The 24,604-nt window shown below is 41.4% G+C and overlaps 1 long non-coding RNA gene and 1 other non-coding gene across 2 annotated transcripts in view; both read left to right on the forward strand.

Moving 5' to 3' along the window:
- The window catches only part of LOC147253639 (uncharacterized), a 74,031-nt gene that overhangs the window by 12,082 nt on the left and 37,345 nt on the right, over positions 1 to 24,604 (forward strand). The gene's annotated exons all lie outside the window — the stretch shown is intronic.
- Positions 864 to 954, forward strand: trnar-ucu (transfer RNA arginine (anticodon UCU)). The gene is given in 2 exon segments: positions 864 to 900; positions 919 to 954. It is a non-coding gene; the product is annotated as a tRNA-Arg (tRNA).

Consider the following 24,604-nt stretch of genomic DNA (forward strand, 5'->3'; position numbering starts at 1 on the left):
GTAACAAAGTGATGCGGTGTGCTTTTTCTCGGCCAAGGTCAGGACAGTGATAGTAATCCTAAATAGCATCTTGTGTCATATCTTCTCTTTGCTGTACAACACCTTGTCAGAATTGCGCGCTATGGCTGACGAGTGCTGAATCAGATCTGTTTTGAAAGCGAAATCTTGGAGTTTAGCTGGATTTGGTGAGATGAATCAGATTATGTCTTGTAATCTGTGTTTATTTGGACATAAGGCTCCTTGATTCTTTATTTGTGTGTGCATACAAACCACTCTGCATTTAGGGAAATATATTTTTCTACCGTGATGATGAATGAGGATGTGGTGGTGTTTCATTAGAATTAAACAAAATCTACCAAGAATTAAACAAACCAAATTCAAATTACTGTGGCACAACACAATGCAGGAGTGCTCTTGTCAAGTCCTTGACAAGTAATGCAAAGGTTGAGGATTTGAATCCCGCCAGAGTTTCTCTTTACCTCAAACAATAACGTTACATGTGTCTATAGTGCAGTCCTGTTTGTGAGAAAACATGAAATAACTCAACAAATACGTTTTCGTGAAAGTGCCAAGCGCAGACCATCGTATGTTCGCAGAGCTAATGAAAGGCTCTGTTGTGCAATCGACAGCACATTGGCCTTCAAGTAAGATGCTGGAGATGTTATTCAAAGGTTGTGGGTTCAAGTCCTATCAGAGTTGCTCTTTAGCCCCTGTAATGTAACACGATTTCTCATGATGTACTTACTCCTTCAGCTCTTGGTGGAACCTTCGACAGACTGAGATTTGATCGTATGCTTAATGGAGTCAGTTTGAGTGTTCGTGAGAAAATCTGAAATCAAGCCTGATGGAATCTGTAACCCAAAGGCTCTGTGGCGCAATGGACAGCGCGTTGGACTTCTAGTTAACACTTGAGATGTAATTCAAAGGTTGTGGGTTCGAGTCCCACCAGAGTCATTATTTACATGAGTTACAACAAACTTGTTTATCTGACGGATTACACTTTAATTTACTAACTGACATTGAATTAAATGGTAGTTGGATTTCTGTCAATGAGAAAAGCTTGTGAACCAAAGCTCATTGACTTTGGCTCCTACATGTGTTATAATAGCGTACTAAGTTCATATCCTCATATGCCTACTGATTGTGAAGGTGATAATATGGGAGTACGCTCCCAGTAGGGACTAGAAACACCTGCTGATTAGCCTGCAGTGAGAGGCTAATTTGGCACGTTTTTTGACACCTACATGTGTGGAAATCAACATGGATCACTTCAGATTCTAGCTGCGGAGAAAACAAAAGCCTGTACCCATTACTCATTAGCTTTGGTCCACAAGTAAAAATTGTTAACTGTACTTGAGGAAATAAATGGCGTGAGGAGTCTCGTCAACACTCTGGAGATTCATGATCTGTAGGGAATGAATTGACTTCTAAATGTATTACCAGATTTACTATATGGGCCCCAAACATCTGAATGTGGGGATGGGTTTGCTTACTAAAAGAGCAATATACTGCCTCAACACAAAGACTGACTGAGCTCTCTTCTGCCCATGCTGCATGGAAAAGCAATGTTTATTTTTAATCCTGAAAGAACAGGGAAGAAAATCAATGGCAGGGTAAAATTTTGGCAGTCGTTTGTTCAGTCGAATCAAACATGGAGAGTTTGCTGTCTTGGTGTGATTCTGCACAATCATAAATGAGTATGCAGCAAAATAGCCAGACCAAAATGTCGGCAAGGAAGTGATATTTGTCCTGGTTTGTCTTGGTACTAACAAACAAACAAACAAACAAACAAACTCTGGTTTGGTGAGAACATGATCTGAAGTCTGATGCAACTATCAGTTGAACTCTGCAAGTTCGACTGTGTGTAGAATTTGTTGTATGACCATTCAAATTGTTGAAGTGGGAATATGCAAAAAAGAGAAATAAAAGTAGAAACATGCACAAGGCGGGACAGCAGGACCCTCTTCCTGTCTTACACCCACCTCGGACCCGTCTGACCAATTAACAGAGTGAATGTCCTCCTGTGGTTTGTCGTGAAGCATTTTGGTTCACTTGGGTTTTTATCTATTTGATAACAAACTAAGCCAAGCGGGAAAACCTCCAAGTTCCTAAAACTCATCGACTGATTGTGAAACCCAAAACACTTCCTGAATTTAACACAATATTAAAACAGAAAGTAAAAAGGAACAGTACCCACTATTCTATTTATGTATGCAGATGCACATAAAGTATACATATTCCCTCTTTCACACTTACATTATGTTAATTATGAAGTGTAAAGTGATGTAATTTTTCATGTTTTGCATTAAATATCATGTGCGAGAATCTATGCGTATGCTTTTTATAGTCATGTACTGGTTGATGTTTAAAAAAAGATGCTTCCTGGAGGCAGATTATGCCTCAGACTATGAAAGCCTTCCCGTAAGAGAATCTGCGTCGACATGATTTTCCAGTCTAGTGCAAAGCATAATCTGAATGCCTGGAAATGGGCTGAATAAACCCAAGTTAATGCCCTGCTCTCAATAATGTAGAGGATCCATGCTGGTTATGGATACAGCTGGATATGGGCCATATTCTTATGAAACATGGCTCTTTGAAAAATGAAGGATTCGCATGATTGTTAAGTAGGGGAGTGTCTACGCTTTATTTTGAAGGACATTAAATTCACGAGTATGATGTTGGAAGTAAATTTAGCAATTTAGTAAATTCAATTATGTTCTTTCAGCCTCCAATTAGTGTGGGGTTTCCTTCTTTTTATTGAAAAAACTCCAGTCTAAAGTTTTATAGACCATATTAAAGATCGAGTAGAGAATAAAGGCTGACACATTTCTTTTCATATGAGGTCAGTGTGTAATCTGGTTGGAATGTGGCTGAATAAGGCCAAGTCATGCCCTACTCGTATTATTATGCATTTAATTACCATGCATAAGCCGTTAGCTAGTCTGTATTGTGCTGTGTTGTCAGCTGCAGTTCACAAGGTCAAATTCATGGGACTTGTTAATGTTCTTGCTGAATAAAATTAGACCCTCACTCCAACTGTCCAACTGGGTGTACTATATATACATATATATATATATGTGTGTGTGTGTGTGTGTGTGTGTGTGTGTGTGTGTGTGTGTGTGTGTGTGTGAGACTCAGATGTACACATCATTTCACAGCCCACACATGCTGTTGAGTTCACAACCTGTTGTGATGTTCACAACAATGTCACCGCTCTTATTAAACCAAACCATCCAGAGCTGAATCACACTGGACACAAATTTGTTTTCAGACAAGGTCAAGGCTTCTTCCTCGATCTGGAAAGGAGCTGAGTAAGCATGAGTCATGCTTTCAATTATGCATTAGCCTGCAAAATCTGACAGGCAGCTTTCAGATAGCTGTCGCAGGCTTGATTTACAAGTGACCCTGTAATCCTTCAGCATGTTGTCACTCAAAATAGAAAATGGTGAGGTAACACATCCAAAAAAAAAAAAAAAAAAATTAAACAGGCCCTATTATGTTAACATGCAGTGTTGATTTAATTATGACTCAAACAAGCCTACTTCCCTTTAAAAGACTATTTAACTCGGCCCAGTACCCTCATAACAGGACCAATTTACTCCCTTTCCAAATTAGAGAGCCCCATGTAAACACTGCAGTTGGCCTTGAGGCAACTTAATTGTTCTTTTTATATGACTCATCTACTTTTTTCCAAACTACATACCTTCATATCATCAGCCCAGACCGCCCAGAGGGTCCTGACTAAAATTAAATTCACATTCATTTGAATATGCACATCCCTGTGCACCACTCAGACTTATTTTCAGTTGGGTTGAGCAGTTAATCCTCTTCCAGTGTGCATATGTGTGCAAGTTTTATAATGTGCATTATGTGTTTAGTTGGACCCGATTCTCTCGACTGCTATTTGTGTTTGTTGGGTGTGTCTGGGCTGTGCATGGTTGTGTGTATGCAGATAGATAGTTGCAGCTTTAGCTGCTGCTCGGTAAGCTCCCTTATGTTCACATACGCGTGTGGTAGTAGTTGCTGCTGACACAGTGAACTGGGGCCAGAAAAGCAGAGCACGAGGGTGCTTGCAAATAAGTGTTTTCTCCTCTACACTATCTTTGCTACCTTCTTTTTTTATTTACTCAATCATTTGTTTGCCTTCTCCCCTCGTTTTTGTCCCCAATCATACACTGCCAGCCCCTCTGTTGCTCCGGAGGCTACGGCATGCTTCCTCTGTCACACATGGAATTGTCAGACATTTTTTTCCCCTGACGGCCTGGAACTTAACCAGAAGGGATGAGGCACTTGCGAGGATCACGCTATTCCCCCAGTCCTGAATAGTTGCCCAATCTGACCAGAGGAGGCACTAGTGCAGCTACCGTGATGCACAAGCTCTCATCCAGCTGCCCACCTGCAGACAGCCAATTGTGTCTGTACAGACGCCCAACCAAGCCTCCAGTGTTGGTGGGCAACACAATAGACCAGGACACTACCTGGGCGGCCACAAGCTATGATCTTTTCATAACATTCTCAGATTAGATTTTTCTGGCTACTTCTCTCTGTGACACACACACACACGCACGCACACATGCACACACACTCATACACGCACACATGCACACACACAAGAGACAGGGAGAGAGCTGAGCCAGCTTCCTCTTCAGTTCACCACCAGTTCACTCGTCTCTACAATGACAGAAATGATGCTCGACAGAAATGCAAATTTCACAATGACAGCCCGAGTACCAGCCACTAATGTTAACATTACTCCTCAAAACTTCAGGTACTAATTTGCATTCACTTGAAAGGCAAACTCCTGACTTTTTTTTGACATGGGTCTGTATTATTCTTGCCTCAGAGGAACTCAATAACTTTGACTGAATACACGCTGTCTCTTTATGCTGACTCATCTGTCCCAGGAGCTTCTAAATGATCTAAAAATATTCTGTCAGACCTTGTAAAAGGAAAAACATCTCATTTGATGAAAATACCACAATAAGTGGCATCATTATTGTTATTCTGTAGAGCCTCACAATGCTTTCTGGGACGTACTGTTTTGGAAATATTTAGAGAAGTCCTCTTGTAACGTCCTTGTAAAAACTCTATTAATCCATCAAGGTTGGTGGTTCGCTGCAGTTGACTTATACACTGTGGATGCTGTTAATCTCCTTGGCTGACAGGCTTGACTTACTGCCTGCTTCACAGTCTCAGGGTGCTTGCTGAAGAGAGTGTGGAGGAAAGGCAAGTTGTCCTTGTCATGTGGAGTATCTTGTCTGTTATAAGTATGTGAGATCCATGCTGAGTTTTCCACTCTCCCTCCGCGAGTTACACTTTCTTGCTCTCTTTCTTTCCTCTCTTTCTCTATGCATCTCCGCCGTTCAGCATTTGTACTGCCTTACTCCAGTGCTGTCTGTGTGTCTATCTGTCTGGGATGCTTGTCTGTCTTTTTCTCTTTCTCACAGTTTCTCTTGATCTCTGGCTGTCCGCCTCTCAGTTTCTATTTCTCTCTGTATGTTTCTGTCTGCCTCCTCCTCCCACTCTCTGTCTGCATTTCTGCATTCAATGTTCCTCATATCACGCATTCTTTAAATACTTCTCTTTCTGTCTCTCTCTCACTGTCTGTAGCCACTACAGCCTTCTGTGTACTTGCCTTTAACATATTTTGTTGATTTGCACGTATATAAAGGCATGCCGATTGCTTTCAAACATAAATGCGTCTTCTTATCTGTCATGCCTCTCTGTGTGAGCAGTTAGGTATATTTCTCCCAGGCTGAGTCACATTTCATCTAATCTCTGTGGGAGTTTGTTGCTTCAGAAGTTTACACTCCTCAGATTACATTTGAAAGGAAGATGAAGATTTATGACTTTCTGGGTGAGTTTTGGATTACAACTCTTCAGTTACCACTCATGTCAAACTGTATAGTTGTCATCAATCAGGGATTTTCTTGTTACGTATAGTTATGAATAATGAATTCAAAACAATACACACACACACACACACACACACACACACACACACACACACACACACACACGCTCGCACACACACACACACACACACATACATATCTGTTACAGCACATGCACAGTTATGGGAAGATTGATTTGATTTGATTTGATTTGATTTGAAATTGATTGATTGGCCAGGCAGCACGGTGGTGCAGTGGTCCGCACTGTCGCCTCACAGCAAGAAGGATCCAGGTTTGAGTCCCGGCTCCAGCACAGGATCTTTATGTGTGAGTCTCCATGTTCTCCTGTTCCTGTGTGGGTTCTCTCTTGTACTCCAGCTTCCTCCCACAGTCCAAAGACATCAAGAGGGGACGAGGCTGATTGATACTCTAAATTGACTGTAGGTGTGGCTGTGAGTGTGAATGGTTGTCTGTCTCTATGTGTTGGCCCTGTGATGGACTGGTGACCTGTCCAGGGTGAACCCCGCCTCTCACCTGAAGGCAGCTGGGATAGGCTCCAGCCCCCCCACGACCCTTAACAGAAGTGGAAGAAAATGGATGGATGGATGGATGATTGATCTGCCTTCAGAGCAGTAGATGGCAGTATGTCTCCTTACTGATGGTAGCAATCACACTTTGTTTCGCTCCAACTTTTGTGTCATATACAAATCACGAACGTTGGCGCGAAAGTCAAACCTCGACTAAACTGAGAAAACTTATCATTTTTTTAAAAGCTCCACATGTCACTTCTCTGTCATCAGACATGCATTTTTCCCTAGAACCCACCACGATGGCACCTCCTTGGCTGTTACTTCTGGGTTAAATCCTGCATCAGGACCTTCAAGACATGTACCTATTGGGTGACTAAAGCATATACACACTGGCGAAAATCAATACCTTACCACCGTCGGTAGGAAGGAAAACATTCTGAAAACATTCACTCATATGCATGTATTTAAGTCAAGTTTTAGTGAGACTAACATGATACACCAGCTATTTTAACTTCATGTAAATGTGCTGTTCGTTTGCAGCACATGCATACATTGTATTCCTAAAGCAGTTCTTTCTCCATATCAAGGTTAGAAATCTACTGTAAGCAGCCCTCAACCAGCCTGACAGCTTATTTGCACCAGGTCAGTTGATATTCTGAAAAACGCAGGTCGATTTAACATTTTGCACACCGTAAATCTCAGTGGATGAAAAGTGAGGTTTGTGTTTGCTTTACTTATGTCTGCGCCAGCTTGTTTGTGTCCCCTGGTGTGCATGTGTGCATCTGTGCTGTGAGTGTTTATTTACTTGTCTGTGTGTACATATACAATGTGTTCATCCCTCCGTGTATGTGCATGCGAAATATACAATTCTGCACTTTTGTGTATCTATATTTACATCTGTTTCCCAGTCGAGCTGTGCTGGACGTCACCGACATGGAGTTTCTTCTCAACAATCCAAATGACTGGAGCAGCCGTCTCAACCTGGGGAGTCATAAAAGTTCTTGTGCGGACAAGGGGGGGTGGGGGGCTTTTGGAAATCCAAGTGTTCTTTTCTCATGCACTATTAAGCGAGGCAGTGGGGTGTGTGGGTAACGTGGTTTAGAGTCCGTCTGTCACAGCCTCGGGGTATGTTGCTCTGAGTGCAAACACAGACAGATACACACATGCTCACATGTATGACAGCATGCATATGCATGAACACATAAAACAGGCTATCTGTAACATACACACACACGCGCGCGCGCGCATGCACAAACACACGCACACAAACACACTTATTTCTCTCATTTGTCCATTAACAAACTCAAACATTCATGTTGCCTCAGGGCTCCGTGTTGCGCCAGTTTCTCTGATTTTGTTGAAGGTCACAGGGGTCAACTGAAACTCTCTCCAGCACTTTTATATGCTTGCCATGTATTTACCTTTTTCCCACCTTACATGTGACTGCAGTCAGCGAGTTTCAATACATATTTAGTATTTACTCGGTATGGAAGGATTTTGCTGAACATCTGTCTTTCATACTGGATATTTTCACCCACTTAGAGGTCACAGTGCTCCTGAAACAAAGCTGCATTTCACGCTAAAAAAGACCCTTCATTATTAAGAATGATAGATAATCATAACCTTTCGACACTAAAAGTCAAAAAGTACACAAACGCTCTCATCAATGTATAAACGCGTGTCAAATATTTCATGAGCCATCTTGGTCATCATCATGAAGTTTACCAGTTATTTTTTCCACAGTACATTTGTGTTTATTTGAGTTCTGTATACTTTTAGCTGGGTAAAATGAAGTACTTTGAGTCAGGCCATGAGTCAATCACTGATGTGAATGTGGAAACAGTCCTCATGCCCAATAAGAGTAAACAAGAGCAGAAGATTTTTCCTTTCAGTTTTGATTTGTTTTAGAATTCAAGTCTCCATAAAAGCACTTGATCTCCAGGTGAAGCTGCCCTCTGGGGGATTCATGTTCTCTGTCACTTTTCATTGTATTTTTTTTTTTTTGAAAAATACTCATTCTGTCATGAGTGCAATTAATGACTTATTACCCTCTTTTATTCTAGAAACAGTTTTGAGATTAGCAGTTCATGACTTCTTCTAATGTCTAATAATCGGAAGGTTACTGGTTTGATTCCTGGCTCCTTCATCGTGAGACCCGCTTCAGGTTTGCTTGAGGAAAACACTGAACATCTAACTGCTGGCTGGCATCATGTGTAAATAAAAACCTGTATAAATGCACTCCATTTGGCATTAACACCGTGTTAATAGCGCCTACAAACACACACTGCCAGCTCCCTCCTTAACCCTGGGACAGATACCTGCTAAAGGTTTTGGCAGAGCAGTGCCGGGCAGTGTGAGGTGCTATCACACTGCCTGGAGGAAAGCTGATACCACACTCGGTTTACGTGTGTGTGTATGTATGTGTTTACACTTTACCCTTGACTGTTGGCACCTCTACACGCATAGTAATGGTAGGAGCTTTGATGGTGTGTGTGAAAGTGAGAGGAAGAGAGAGAGAAAGAGCAAGAAACAGCAAGCGAGAGAGAGAGAGAGAAATGCTGTAGAACTGCACTACAGTTCAAGATTAGCTTTAGTAAGCGCAACCTATTTTGCAGAAAAACACAATCCATCACTCACATTTCCTGACTCTCCTGCACACAAATGCATGCACATGATGTCAGCTTTGCTGCACCTAGCTAACACCTTTAACTAGGGACATTGCAGTGACCAACATCAACGGTGCAGGAATGATTCCTACAAACCCAAAATAAACACAGTTGAGTGTCCAGTTTCTTCATCTTGAAATCAATCGTTTTTAAAGATATTTTTTGGTTGAATGCAATTGAAATATGATCTGTGATTGGAACGACTTAGAAATAGATGAACTTGCTTACATTACAAATGGCGCTAGCTAACATTTGGCCAAATGACAATGTTGTCCCGGATATTATTACACCAAAAACTGAGTTGTGGTGATGCTGAAGTCATGCATCAGCATGAGTTTGTTCAATGTAGCACACATAGCACAGTTAGCTTTGTACTTCTAGCATTTGCTTTTCGGCTTCAAAAATAATTTTTGGATGAGATAATCTTACTGAACCAAACTTAAAAGGCTCATAAAATTCTCTCTCACCACAAAGCTCTTTTTGAGAAATAATTCAAAATCCAATCAGTAAATCCTACTGGATTGAATTCCTACTGTATTTTGGTCGAGGGAAGAAAAAAAACAACAACACGGAGATCCTGACTTCCAGGTTGACCTCTGGGGGAGAAAATAAGTGGAGAGCAGTTTGACAATCAAAGCAGCACCAGTAGCACCAGTAGCATCAGAAACACAGAGGACCATCTGATCAAACCAATATAAAGCCCAACATCACAAAAAGGGACTGATATTAAAGTCCTCATTAGGACCTCTTGGTGTGAGTGTCCAATCCAAAACAAGTCTCTTCTCAGGAGTAGGGAGTCAATATTGCTGCCACTGCGAGCCTCCATAGCAAGTGGACTCATGATTACGTATGAAGTGCGGCAGGAGTGTCATTCATAATCACTAGTCCAGTAGGTGTTCATTTGACTATTTCTGGATCTGTCGGATACTCTCACGCCTCACAAGTCTTTTTAATGATGTTGTAAATGTTGGTTATATCTGTCGGTCCTCTGTGCTCCTGATCCTCCAGATTATAACTGATGCTGTGCTTTTATGTCATCCACCCAGTATGTGTCAGGACTTAACGATATAATAGGATTCATTTGTTAAATCATATGGACGCGCTATTGTATGTATACATAGTTTATCAACAACAAAAACATCCAATTTTAAAGGTCCATCTTGTTTTTCAAAGTCAGAATTTGTAAATTAAAGCAATAATTCCCTCTCAGAAGTAGAAAGTGAAAAAGAACGTTAACCTTAACTACCACTATTTCCCACTGAAGTATTGAGTAATTGTACACTGAATGTATGGTCTGGTAATGTGAATGTATGTGAGTATGTGCTTGTGCTGTGTGTATTAGAAGGCCCACTCTCTAGCCTTTCAATCACTCTGCAAGTTGGACTCCCGCGTGTGTGTCACCTGCGTGGGTCATTCATTAGTTATCCAGCATCCTTCTGAGCTGATTCTCATCCTGCTGTCACCAAACTCGATGATAACCTAAAACCATCGGTGCCTTTGTCTGTGCCTCGTACTTTGTGTCCAGGTTATCAGCAACTGTGTTTTTTGTCACTCTCACACTCTCTCCATACTTTGCTGAGTGTGTAATGCAGATTAGGGGCTGGCATGGCTCAGAGGTAGAGTGGCCGTCTAGCCACCCCTAATTGCTCCTGATGGAGTTGCAATGGCCTGGTGACCCGTCCAGGGTGAACCCTGCCTCTCACTCAGTGTCAGCTGGGATAGACTCCAGCCCCCCCCCCCCCCCAACTCTTAACCGATAAGAGGTATAGAAAATGGATGGATGGATGGTAAAGCAGACTACGACAGAATGTGTGTGAAGTGCTAAGTGAGCAGAAGACTGGATGGACAGCTTTCACAGCGTTTGCCAGCAGCATATTGCTTTGGCAGAGGAACTGTCCTTTTTGCACAGTTAGTGGTACCACTGATAAAATGAGTGTGTGTTGTGTGTGTGTGTGTGTGTGTGTGTGTGTGTGTGTGTGTGCGTTTGTGTGAGTGAGACAGAGAGGCCAGTGCAATCCCTACTGTGTGTTTCTTAGTTTGTTCTTAACATTCAGTTGAGTCTAAGGATGTGATTGGCTGCCTGCACTGAGAATACAAATGTTTTATCCTTGTTTGTTGTAATCAATGCTGCCTGTGTGTATTCATGCATTTTAGTAGAAGTGTGTAGCCCTCTGGTTGTCACAATAACTTAAATATCCCCTGCACACACGTATTAAAGTACGCAAAAATACTGCAACAAATACTATAAATGTCTGTTTGACATTTACGAACAAGACAAAATCTATATAATGTCACCTTTTATTTTGAGATTACATGAATAAAAAAAAAAATATTGGGGCTCATCCATGACATTTTTTTTGTTTTTGTACAAATTTGTCCTCACAGAAAGTAGGACTTTTATTCTCCAGCTGACAGACAGGAGGCAGAGACTGATGGGTATTTGTAACCCTTTGCTCCTGACATCTATTGATTAGCTCTTGTAGTCTTTGCAAACCTGGGTGATCGCCAGTCACAAGAGATACACAATAGCTGTCAGCGCCATCAGGCTTTGCTTCCTGTCTGTTAGACTAAATTCAGGGCTAACAAGTTCAATAGTATATAAGAGCAACTGTCCACTTTCACTGTTTGTGCACTGGAGGCTTTACATTATACTATAAAATATTTGTGATGTCACAAATCGTGCTTGTAGGACCGCCTCTTAAAAGAGACTATTTGCTTTTCACTGAGCACAAAGATCATTTACACTTTAACCAATGAATGAGCAAAGCAAACATCCTTCTACGCAGTGAAACTCAAGCACTGGACTGTGGGAACGCAAAAAAACCAACACGCACATCTGACAGGAGGGGTACTTTAATGTCCGCATGAGAAGAGAGAGCTTGTATTGGGATCTGATAGCGGCCTTGCCATTTTAATTCACCTGTTCGGTACAGACGTGTGCGGTCATCTTTTGAAAACACAGATTCATGCACAGCCCAACACTTTTACCCATTACTCAAACAGCATGAGAAAAAAAAAAAATCTTCTGACTCTAAAGTGGGTTTATCAACAAAGCTCTTTGCAGCAGTGCAGAGGAGAGGCAGAGCAGGAAGATGAAGAGTTGAAAGTAGCAATAGGGGTCTTTTCTAGTTGAAAGTTTACCGACGTGTGAGCTCAGGATCAAGGCCTAGTCGAATGACTCGTAGCTGACCTGAGTCCTGGGGAAAAAAAAGAAAAGAAAAAAGATAGAAAACACATCAATTCCAAACTTGAGTGAGTTATAATCAGAGACTTCAGAGAAAGAAAGAGAGGGAGTGGGTGGAGTGAGAAAGAGTGGATGGGAAGGGAGTGTCAGAGAGGTGATGAGTCAGAGTGACTTTTATCTCCGCTTTAATGTCTGTACCCATCTCTTGTCTCCTGTATCCTTCCTGAATACTGCACCCTCTAGAAAAAAAAAGAAAAAGAAAAACGATCATCTCCAACTGTGATGATGTCGCATAGCCTCACTGTCAGAATGAAAGGAACCAAGATGGCTGCACGGAACTTAATATGCAGCATGTGACTTCACTCATTTTTTCACTGTGACTTTAATTAACCACCTTTCACCCTCACTGCAATTTTGCTCCAGTATCCCAAGCTATTTTGATTTGACCTGACAAGCCTGACTTATTAATTAAGACCCAAAGTTACCACCGCAGCCAAATTTTCAAGTTTAGGGGAGTCCCGAGGCAGCTTTAAATTTTTACCACAGCCTTTTAAATTTGCGATGAGCGAGTCTAATTAGAGGTTGAATTTGGTTGTAGTGTAGCTTTGGCTGCATCACTGAGTTTTCATCCAAGCAAGCACACCAGAGGGCTAGCTTGGTGTCTCAGCAGAATTAAAAAAAATTCCATCACAAGTGTCGATGCAGCTCACAGCCCTACATGGTCCCCCCCCCCCCCCCGTCACTCTTCATTTCATACAATTAGAATAAGATCATCAATTTCAGTCAAGAGAAAAAGACAATTTTCTTTTCTTGTAAATACGACGACTGTTAAAATCTACCTACCGTAAGAATTCATGTCTGTAAAGATTTGTATTATCTGAAATATTAGTCTCACAGGATGTAACTCTCCATCTTCAATGTATCAGCGCTGCCGACAGCAAAGAGCCGGGAGTCCAGCGCATTACTTGGATTTAAGTTGCCCTCAGGCCTCCTTTGAGTCCAGCAGGGCTGGATGAGGGTATGTTTCACTGACACACTGGCTCAGCTGAGCAGGGAAATCCTTCTCTTCACGGTCTAGTTAGGATGACTGATGCAAATATGCTGCTGCTGAGTCCAGAAACTGACACCATCATAACACTGACCCAGTTAGAGAGAGAGTGAGAGAGAGAGAGAGAGACTTACATTTATTTAGATTTGGACTACAGGCCGTATAGTAGGAAAGATTTGAACGATGCATGGAAAAACTTTTTTTTCCTTTTGGGTCATTGTGCATGTTTGACTGGACCTACCAGAGAGAAAGATCATTTGTTTATATTTTCTTTGCAACCAGACATTTATTCCAGATTAAACATGCTTTTACCGGTTCTGTACCTCTGCATGCAACCACTGAAACAGAAAATGTGTCATTTTATCGCTCAAAACTAATTGCACTACCTTTTAATTGTTGTTATGTCTGTTGTCTTGTAGCCAGAAATTGCTTTGTTGTGCTGTACCAGAATAGGAAAGTCTTGCTGCTCAACCAGCTAAGAACCTGCTCGAGCCGGAACACAAGCAATCATCATGGCCGGTGCCGGGATGCAGGGATGAATGCTTGGCTTATGAAATCTTTCTCATACGTGGAGGGTAAACATACAAGAAGAAGAATGGACCCGCTTTCCTCTGCGATTTAAAACTGAGACGAAATGTTATTTTACAGCGTGGAGGTTGTTACTAGCTCGCTAGCCCAGATGCTGCTGATTCAAGCAGTGACGGGGGATTTGAAAACGGGCGCTCATGGAGAGTGGAAGGGTGGAGAATGTTGACTGCAACAGTTCCTTAATGGAAAGCTTTTACCTGCAGCGTTGTTCTGGTAAACTACGCTAAGACATATGCAGTTGCTAAGTTTGTAACTTTTTATGCTGTTTTTTTTTTTTTTAAACAAGGTGTCCCCGTGTCCGTTAGATGATCCTGGCAAAATCAAGGTTTAATAATCATCTAAAAATCAAACCGATTGCTTCTCGCTGTGTCATGTCACCAGATTTAAAGAATATGCATTCCCAATTCTTCCAGTTATCCTGCTCAGAGACAAACCAACAGCGGAGAGCCCATTTCCTCCCTGGCAGACCGAAAGAGGAACTTTCGGTTGTAAAATAATTGCTATTGAGATTCAAAAAGTGAGTTTTTGCAATATTAGCCCAAAATAATCTATCTTCACAAGGTATCTGAACTTTCACAGGAAGATTGACTTGAGATCACAAATATTTTACACCCAAAGCAAAAAAAGTTGGGTCACAGTCTCACGCACACATCCGACCACCTGCTGTCACATGATACTTTAGCGTAGTTGAATGACATCTGAGCTCTTTTTTACAGAATGAAGACCTAGAAATCAAAGTTTTCTGCACGCGCACAAGAAGTCATGTGACCCTTCTTCACCTAGATAGGGTTAGGTGTGTACCGTTCTTGTTTGTATTCCTCGTGAGTGTTCCGGGCCTTGCTGCTCATTAACCTTTCCTAATACGACCTGCATGTATTAATAACTCTCGGCGGTAAAGGTCAATCGATGGGTGTGAGCATGTGTGTTTGTGTATTTTTTCACAGGGCATGCTTATGAAACCTATTAGTGGCTCGGTATAGGAGGTATATATGAGCTTGTCAGGGAACTAGTGAGGCTAAATTGAATTTGCTCTTAATAATTAACCAGGAGTGATGGTTTAATGTTGTCTTGTGTGTCCTGGGCTGCAGGGGAAATCTGGCTAATGATGAAATCTCATCAAGTATATTGTGTATCGTGACGTGTGGTCACTTCTACTTGTCTTCGGACATTCCAGATGATTTTGTTTGTGAAATAATTCAGATTTGATTGTGTGCACTTTGGCAGATTAGAAGATAATTTACATTTTGAGCCAGTGGTCATTCATAACCTGGAATGCAATTATAAAAATTACAACACCCTCATTTGCACAAACATGCCTTAGCCATGGACCTAATTATATTTATATATCATCTAATTCAATTCAGTTTGACCTTAAGGGCTCTGATAAAGAATTCAAATGTATATACGTGACCTGTGTGACCAGGTTAAGAGCTTTGAATCGATTGTCTCATTGAGAACGCTGAGTCCAAGACGACCTTTTACTGTGACAGTAAACGTGGCGTCAGAACAAACCAAAGACAAACTAAGCTTTTTTTCTCGATGCGTAAGCAGTATCTGCTTCATAGTTCAGCCCAGGAGGTCGTGTTTAGTTTGTCAGCAGAATTATACAAAAAGTATGTGGCCTATTTTTTCCAAACTTGGTGGAGAGGCGTAGAATGAACTAAGGAACAAACCTGTAATTGTTAGGATAGATTCGACTTTCAGCCTCCTGGTGGTGACAGGAAATTACATGCGACGCAAACGCTTTTTACACTTCAGCGTACTCCTAATGGTTCGGCCAGATCCATCTCACGTTTGATCAGGGACGCCTGGAGAACCGTTGGTGACCTGGTGATGGCTTACTGACATTGTTTTTGTCAAACGGGTTGAAGCCAGTTTCAAAGAACGACTAAAAGATGATTCCAGTACGCAGTTGTTACCTCTGCATTGATTCATAAAAAAGCATTGAAGTTTCGGTCAGAGACGCGATGCTAGGCTAAAGTGCCTAAATGCAGACACTGATTGCATCGTAGTCAACGGTGGAAGAAGTGTGTCACATACAAAAAAAGCAGTGCATTTCGAAAAACATTGAGAAAGTTAAAGGTTAGTGTCTTTTTTGTCTTAGCTGGAGTTAAAACCCACATTTTCTTGCACTTGCGTGTATAGTAATTCAGGTGCATTCTGCTCAAATGAAATAAATCTGCACATAAAGATGACCTAACGAACGGCATCATGCAGTGTCACTCTAAACTGCAGTTTCCAGTTTCAGATTTTCCTTTGCCTACGCTGTAACCGCAAAAAAAAGAAATGAATGATTTAAAGATGGAAGAAAACATGATTTTTAAACTAAATTAAGTCCTCTAGGTGGAAAAATTCCAAGGATCTCTGCATTATCAAACATTAATTTTAAATACCGAGTATATTTTATGAAAGAAGTGCTTGTGGAGTCTTTTGAAAACCTTCTTTCTTATTTGAAAATGCATACTTGTGCCCTTGATTTTCTACCTCGGATGTCGATCACCTCTTTGACACAAGGTCATCCATGTCATGAGATTGTCATGAATAATTGAACATTACTTTCCACTTTTCTTCTGGTGAAAATATAAATTAAAAAAGGCAGCGTACACAGGGAGTACAGAGTGTATTTGATTTCAGAATGGTTGCCAGGTGAATGTGAATGATTCACTCAGTCTTACCCTCAAGGCAACAGTGCCACCCAAAAAGCTGCACAGTTTCTTGCAATTAAAATAAACCTATTAAACAGCGTGTTTGTGTGCAGACCAGCGACTTTGGCGTGTGAGAGCTGGGAAACATGCACGCAAAGTTCTGCTTTCATTTAATTGCTACCCTCCAATGATAAGCCTCAGACCCAATTTTGGGTCCCAACCCATGTTTTAGGAAAACAGCCGACACAGCCCATTGCATATGAACATTTCATGTTTTCTCGGTATGTGATTTCCAATCTGACTGAGGCCCGATAACGGCAACGTTGCTGTTACTCATTCCCTCAGATCTCCTGCCTCCGTCTCCCCTAATCAGATTGCTCTGGTTGGGTTATTTATCATCTCCAGCTCTGACTGTGAGTGATGCTTGGCTAATAGGTTTAGCATTCAAATCTGCTGGCTTGATGCGACAGAACCCCAACAAGGGTTGTCACTGCTGTGGCGGCAGCAGCTTCAGAGTGGCGTAAATAAGAGGGAAATGACATTGTTGAAATTTGCATTTATGGCATGCTTGATTTATTTATTTATTTATTTTTACATTTGTTTAGATTTGTATTGATTCTAAAGGTGTAAAAATGAAAAGGAGAGAGAGGGAGAGACTGATGAGAGACAGAGAGGGATAAAGGGAGACATAAGAGACAGAAAGTTGGGACTTTGGTTCTTATTAAATGTGATGAAACCGGAAAAGAGAGATGTACAGTCACGCATTTGTCTTCCCATGCATGCACGCATTTCTCCATAAACCACCTTTTCAGGATCATGAGTCACCAAATAAAAGCCGTGAACAAATGAACTCAGCAAAACAGAACACAAACGCTCTTTGAAAATGGGGCGAGCACACGCACAGCAATAAGACTGTGTGATGCTGATTGACAGATATGGTGATGACAATAATTCTAAGTCCAAAACCAACAGCTGTGAGAAACTCTGTCATCTCTGTTTTTCCTGACTGCACGAGAGCTCTGTGGTAACATCATGTGGAATCTGGTCGTCACACGTGTGTCTCTTTTTTTGTTTTTTGTGTGATGACGGAACTGTAAATTATGAAGCTGCTGTCATTTATTTTTCCTCTATTCCTTCTTTTTATTCTGTCATATGTGGCTGAGGGTCAGCTTCTTACATCTGATCTCCATCCGACCCTGAAGGCACCATTGCCTCACCTATTATTGTACAAGTGACAGTCAGGCCATCAAGCACAAGTAAGGAATACATCATCTAATTCCATTCCAGTCCATACGTGGCTGAAAAGTGTTGAGAGCGGATGAAGCAGGAGAAAAAACAAACTTTTAAGTCGTATTTGCAACAGAAGATGTTTACTCTTCATTTCCGGTGTGAAACCATGCCTCACGGTAAGAGTCACTTATCTCCTCTACTGGTTCTAAAACCGGTGTTACAGCACATGACCTGATGTGACTGTGAGCTTGAACAACTTGCAAATCAGGTAAATTATGACAAACTCATATGAGGCAGTGAATCAATCACTGTATTTGTGTGTGTGTGTGTGTGTGTGTGTGTTTGTGGCCAGTTGCAGGAGCACAAACCATACTCAAGACCAGTTAAGTCAGTTAGGTGTTAAGTAAGTACTGGTCCGGGGGCGTTCTCAGGAAATGAACGTAACTCTATCATCCTCAAAGTAAGAAAATGTGTGTGTGTGTGTGTGTGTGTGTGTGTGTGTGTGTGTGTGTGTGTGTGAGTGCGCGTGCGCGTGCATGTGTCTAGACATGTCCCGGCTAATGTTGAGGCTGTAATGACAAACCAACACGTGTCTTCGCCTGGTTAGGAAGTAGAAATGACTTGATTGTGTTTTACAGTCCCTGTCAGGTTCCAGTGATACAGTGTCTCTCCTCATATTTATAACAACAACGACAGTCTTTTCCTGTCGTACAGCACATCGGCATGCTCTCACTCTCCGTCTCTCTCTGCCACTTTTTATCTACTTGCTGCATCTTTCACTGTTTGTCTTTTGTGTATCATTCACATTTTCCATGATCTGATTCCTCTTTTCTCTATTCTGCCCTTAAATCAGTTCAAATGTATTCCAAATGTTGTTCTGTGTCTGTGAAATCCAATTACATTTAAGAATCAGCTGACTTCCATTTCTTCCTCTGTCTCGGTTCTTCTTTCATTCATCATGGCAGCTATGATGTCTTTCACATCTCCACTAACACTGACTACCTTTCAATAGAGTTCCAGAAGGAAGCTCTTTGCATAATTCAAGCAAAGATTAAATTACATTTAATTGTCACTCTGTCTGCATTTCCATCCATCAATCTCTTTGTTTTCATGTATCATTTAAATCCAGTGTGTGCGTGAGAGTGTGTTCCTGGTCATGTGTGTATCTGTGTTATGTGTCTCAGCATGACTTCAAGTCTCCCATTGCTTTATAATTACCTTTCTCTAGTTATGACTGTTAATTGGAGAGCATGCATGCGTGCGCGCGCGCACACACACACACACACACACACACACACACACACACACACACACACACACACAAGTTCAAAGCTCGACCGTCTCACCGATAGAGATCTGGATTCTTAGCTTACTTAATGAAGTTAAATCTGCTCTATTGTGAGTTCATTCTTATTAATCTGTATGATTTCTTTGTTAATCCTGATAAGTCAGTAAGAATCATCTTCGTCAAGGCACAGGAGGGGAAGTTTCTTTAATTAAATGTTGTAAACACTCATTCATTACTCACTGACAGGTAGCACGTCAGTTTTTATAAGACAGGTCTATTACTGACACTTGACACAGACTTGTTCATGATCAAGTTCTGCCAGAGTTTCTGCACCTTTGTGGGTAAAGCACCAGTTTATGATGTCACGGTCCAGCCTCCACTGAATGTTACAAACCTGGACTGAAGCACACTGTTTTGCTTTATTAGTTAAAAGCCAGAAGATGCAAACATGAGCAAGTGTCTTCTGTCCTTGCCGTGTGCTGTGAGTTGGAATATCTTGGAATATTCCATTTTTTCTTTGGTTTACTGTGACTGTGATTGTTGTGATTGGCTCACAGATGACAACTAAAATGTCTCAGTTTATGGGCTTTAACGGTTTTGAAGCTGAGGCAGAACATTTGAGGCAAAATTCCACAGTTTTGAGTCGCAACCAGAGCTTAGGATCATGTAAGTCTGATGTTAAGGAATATTTTTACCTTGTAAGGTAACTTCAGTGACGCTGGGAATGACGGTTCGTACCGAGATATTCGTGAAGAGTAGTTAGTCATGTGATCGATTGTGTAGTCAGCTGTAACAATTCTACACAATATCACAGCTCAACACCGAGCACAGCTACAACTCAAGTGTATTTATAACAGTAGATAACTTACACACTCTGTTGAAGTGGTAAGAAACAAGAAGCTGATAGTCGGTCACAAAATTCCCTATTTTCCACCACCACCTCACATCAGCTACAGAAGCTCATTTTCTAAATGCTACGCAGTCGAATGTTTTACCGCATTTTTCATGTACATTTCTTTCCATGTTTATCTGCTCATGTCATCGTGCTGTCACGTGTGGGATAGAGATAAAGGACAAAGAGAATGAAGAAGAATGAAATGAAGTTACAAAACCCCAATTTACTGCGATTAGAATGTCAGAAATACAGTACAAGTCCGAGAGTATGGAGAGGAAAAAGGAAATGCTAATAGTAAATAGCAAAACAGACCTTTATTGCTAAGAATTGCCCCAGATTATTACTTTAAGCATGTGTTTTGGTTTGGTCAACCAGTTCCTATGAGCTTCCAATGCCATATGTTCTTTAATTTGCATCTGTCGCTCATTCTGTTCCTCTTACTGGTCAATACCCAACTTCAGTGTGTGTGTGTGTGTGTGAGTGTGAGTGTGTGTGAGGAGATGCACTGACAGAATGTGTGATTGTGGCAATTGTCGAAGCCGTTCCCCATCTGTGTGTGCAATTTTGTGACAAGAAAGCCTCAGATTATTGCACATGAAATGTTATTCATACAAAGCAGTTCTAGCGTGACTATCCCCTTGCTACAGCACTCAACAGCCTATTGGAGAAACACAACAGAACAAATCTCAGCGAAAATAACAGCCTTCAAATCTCACCGGGGAGATTCTCTCTCACTTCTCCTCATTTTTAGTGTTACTCTCATTTTGCTGAGGGAGGTCTGTCTCAGTGCTGACAATGAAAGTTATTCGTAATAAACAAAAATGGCCTACTACTGTGTGTATGCGCGCCTTGGTAGAGGCGAGTTTGTGTTTTCATTTTTATGTGGAGAAAGGATGGAGAAAGGATGTATGGACACAGGGTTTAGTTCAGTAATCCTCTGCAGTAGAGAGGGTTAAGGCTAGTCTGCACTACTGCCTAAAACTTTCAATACTAATGTGGAACCCTTTGGATTCTGTAGGTGAATCACCAGTGGTCATCATCACTCGTCATACACCTAAGAAAAAACTATGGAGAGACGGCTCTGCAGTCGCTGAACACAAAAACACCATTGGCACCTTCCAAGACGTGATCAGTCACGTCAGCCTCTGAGATCATAAGGTTGCCCATAGAATCTATGAATCGTCATGAAATATTCATGTTTTCAGTTATTCGTCCCGTTTATCTCACTAAAAAGAATAATTTTTGTTGCATGAAAATGCATCGATGTCTCCCCGTCTCGCTCTGCCCGCCTTGCAATCGCATCTATTATCCTACAAATTTTTCTGTCTCCAAGTGCAACAATGTGCCAACTTTAAAGGAATGTATACACTTCTTTTATCTTGTCAGTTGTGTGAGAGACACTTCTGAGGTGACACATATCCTTTCAAAGCTTTTATTACAACGAGCGTTAGCTGACGCGGCTGCGGCCTGCCTGACTAATTGGAAATTTCGATCCAACAGAAACAGCAGCATTATTTATACTTGCATAATTAGAAGAACTCTCTGTTCATCAGTAGATGATCATGTAAAACCGAACCTTGCAGCCCCAGCTACATACATCATTTCCTCTTGTCACTGGATCCGTTATTAGTTTAGCAACCGCTTACAACCTTGTTTTGAAAGTATACGATTCCTTTATTCAATTTATAAGCAACAGGTCAGTCCAGGGATCAACATGCACCGCAGACATTATCGGCCGCTTTTTGACCTCGGAAGTCACTCCATAAAAGGAAAGGTGACATTTAATTATGAAAGGTGGCATTGATATACATGTAATGGAAGTTTGATATGCGTGTAAATGAATGACTACATAATCAGATATCTGTTTGGCTGCTCTTGTGCGAGATTGAATTTGTATGTGTGTGTGTGTGTGTGTGTGTGTGTGTGTGTGTGTTTTTTTCTGAAAACAGTCCATACTTTTGAAACCAGTACGTCTACACGCTCTTGAAGTTGAGACATAACAACAAAGCAGAGGTTCTCCTGAATAAAACAATAAGAAACACTTCAGACAAAAATATGTATCAGCCTCTGTAACTGCCCACTGAATCATTCATCTCTTCCCATCATCCTTCCCATTCAACACCTCTTACATCCCTTTAATCTTTCTTACAAGGCCCCAGAGTGTGACCACTCATCTTAAATATGCAAGACAAAATCTGCCCAGTGGCGCCAGCCATTTCACCGGCAGCATCAGTTGGATGAGGAAGTAGTTGACATTAGATTTTTGTCTGCACTCCACCTCGCAGTCTTTGAAGTGTCACATTTAGAGAGCACTTTCCCCATTGCACACTATCTGTAATAGGTACGCTATTACAGAAGCTACATTTACATACTATGAAAGAAAGTAGGGAGCTCTGAACTGGTGTCAGGGAGACTCTTCTTCCCTCTCCACCTGCTGCTAAACTGGTTTATATCTGGCAAATTTGATATACAATCAAAGAGGCTGACTGAGGAAGGTTTGGGTAACATACTCTGGTAAACGTCCACACTTTCAATATATATCAATGAGTTTCGGTTTCCTCTTTTGTTGTCATTTTTTCCTGCCTTCGTATCTCTCGGCGACTCATCCACTTAAATCTTGTTTTTCTACACTTTGTCTCCTTTTCCTACTCGCGCTCTGTGATTTTTTTCCCCCCCCTCTGTTATTCAGTTTTCTTGGCTGTTAAATCTCTGCAACTCCTCACTTTAGATTTCGTCCTCATCTTTTATTTTCCTTTAGATTATTTCAATAGAGGATCAGTGTGACGAGTGACAGGTGAAGTGGGGAATGTTTACCTCTAACTTCTTTTATTGAAGTTAGAAAAAAAAAACAACTTTTTTTTTTCTCTCCAGAGAATTTTATTTTAGCTTTAACATGCAAATAAAAAGTAATCACGTCTTTTGTGTGTAGTTGAATGAATTCTAACCACTTCTATGGTTGCTTGACCTGAGTGTCACGACAATATCTCTTTACTGCACACAAGCGCGAAACTGTTATTTGCTTATTGTTGTTGGAAAAAAAAATGTAACAGGCATACTTGTGCAAGGGCTTCTTCTTTTTGATAAATAAGATTTAAATTACATTTTTCCTCTCAGCAAAATCCTTGAACAGCAACTAAACAAGGAAGGGTTGCTAAGCTACATGCGAGTGGTAACTTTTGGTTTGGCACGTTCATTTTAAAATCATGCGGTTATGTGTTTGTGCATTTCAAAACCTGCGTCAGACAGACAAAATGGCAGACAGCGAGCGTTTCCATGTTGACTTCTTCTGGACGTAGGGCTTGGGTTCTGCCAAGCATCACAGCTCATAGGAACAATCCATTTGAAACCCCATAATTCTGCGGGTGATTATTAAAAGGATTTTTCCAATTCTGATTTCCTTTCAAAGTGTTAGAAATGTTCTTGGCAGTCTCGCTTTGCTTACGAGAGAAACATCTCTACTGACTAGAAATGGACCATATTTCACGACAGCGTTCTATTTGAAAGGAGAACAGACATGTGAAAGAATGGCCTCTGTAGTCTGCCTTTGACGCTTATGCCTTCGACTTTTTAACCCCAACTTTCATTGGAAGAAGGAGTCCCCTTCTCTGTCAGTCTCTTTTTTCTCATTTGCTCGCCTTTATGTCTGTCACACATGGCAACCCCCCCCCCCCAGCCCTCTTTCTCTGTCTCATTACCTCTCTCTAACCCCCCTCACATACTCGCACAATGCCATTCTCTTCTTTCTCAGCGCCCGCGGTCATTTTCAGCTGGTGATTGAACTGACTGTAGCATGTGTGTCTGTGTGTGTGTGTGTGTGTGTGTGTGTGTGTGTGTGTGTGTGTGTGTGAGTGTGAAATAGGAGGAGTGGGAAGGAAAGCTGGATCCAGTGAAGAGGACGAGGCAATAGAGAGTAACAGGATGAGAGAGTGAGGAATTGTACAGCTAGATTTAGTCTTGATGTCGCTCGTGCCCCACTGACCTTCCATTCACCTGAATCTCTTTTTGCCCCCCCCCCTCGCTCTCTGTTCTAGCCCAAATTATTTCTAATTCATAAAATAGTGGTCAGAACCAATTTGTCTCTCACAGTCCTCATTTGCTGCCCCATTAAGTCGAGAGTAGCCTGATCATATCTAGCTTATAGCTAAATATTTTTCAAAGTCTTTTTTATCTGACTTCCTATCTTTCTCTGAATATACCACCCTTTTTCCTCAGAAAGTCTCGTATCGCCAGCTTCCACTTCTTATATTCCTCTTTTCTACCATGTAATTTGAGCAGGAACACAGTGCAAAAATCCCCCGGTACTCTGACCCACCATTGAACCTTTACTTGCTTTGACAGATTGCAGCAACATGAGCCTTTCATTTCATCGGCAAAAAAGCGTCTCTCTCTCTCTCTCTCTCTCTCTCTCTGTCTCCTCTCTTTCTCTCTCTATCACCCTCCCTTTTTAATGTGTTGTGTCTTTCACCGCAAACGTACGGCAGTAAAAAGATCAAGTCCAGTGCCATTAATGTGATGTGATATGTGTGTATTTGTGTTTGTCTACCTTGCTGCCACTGATGTATATGATGATTATAAGTGTGTGTGTGTGTGTGTGTGTGTGTGTAGGGGAGGTCCATTTGTGAGATAAGAGTGGCTA

The sequence above is a fragment of the Aulostomus chinensis genome, chromosome 11 (assembly GCF_037954235.1).
Source record: "Aulostomus chinensis isolate RoL2024-O1b breed Wild chromosome 11, RoL_Achi_v1.0, whole genome shotgun sequence".
Taxonomy (NCBI): Eukaryota; Metazoa; Chordata; class Actinopteri; order Syngnathiformes; family Aulostomidae; genus Aulostomus; species Aulostomus chinensis.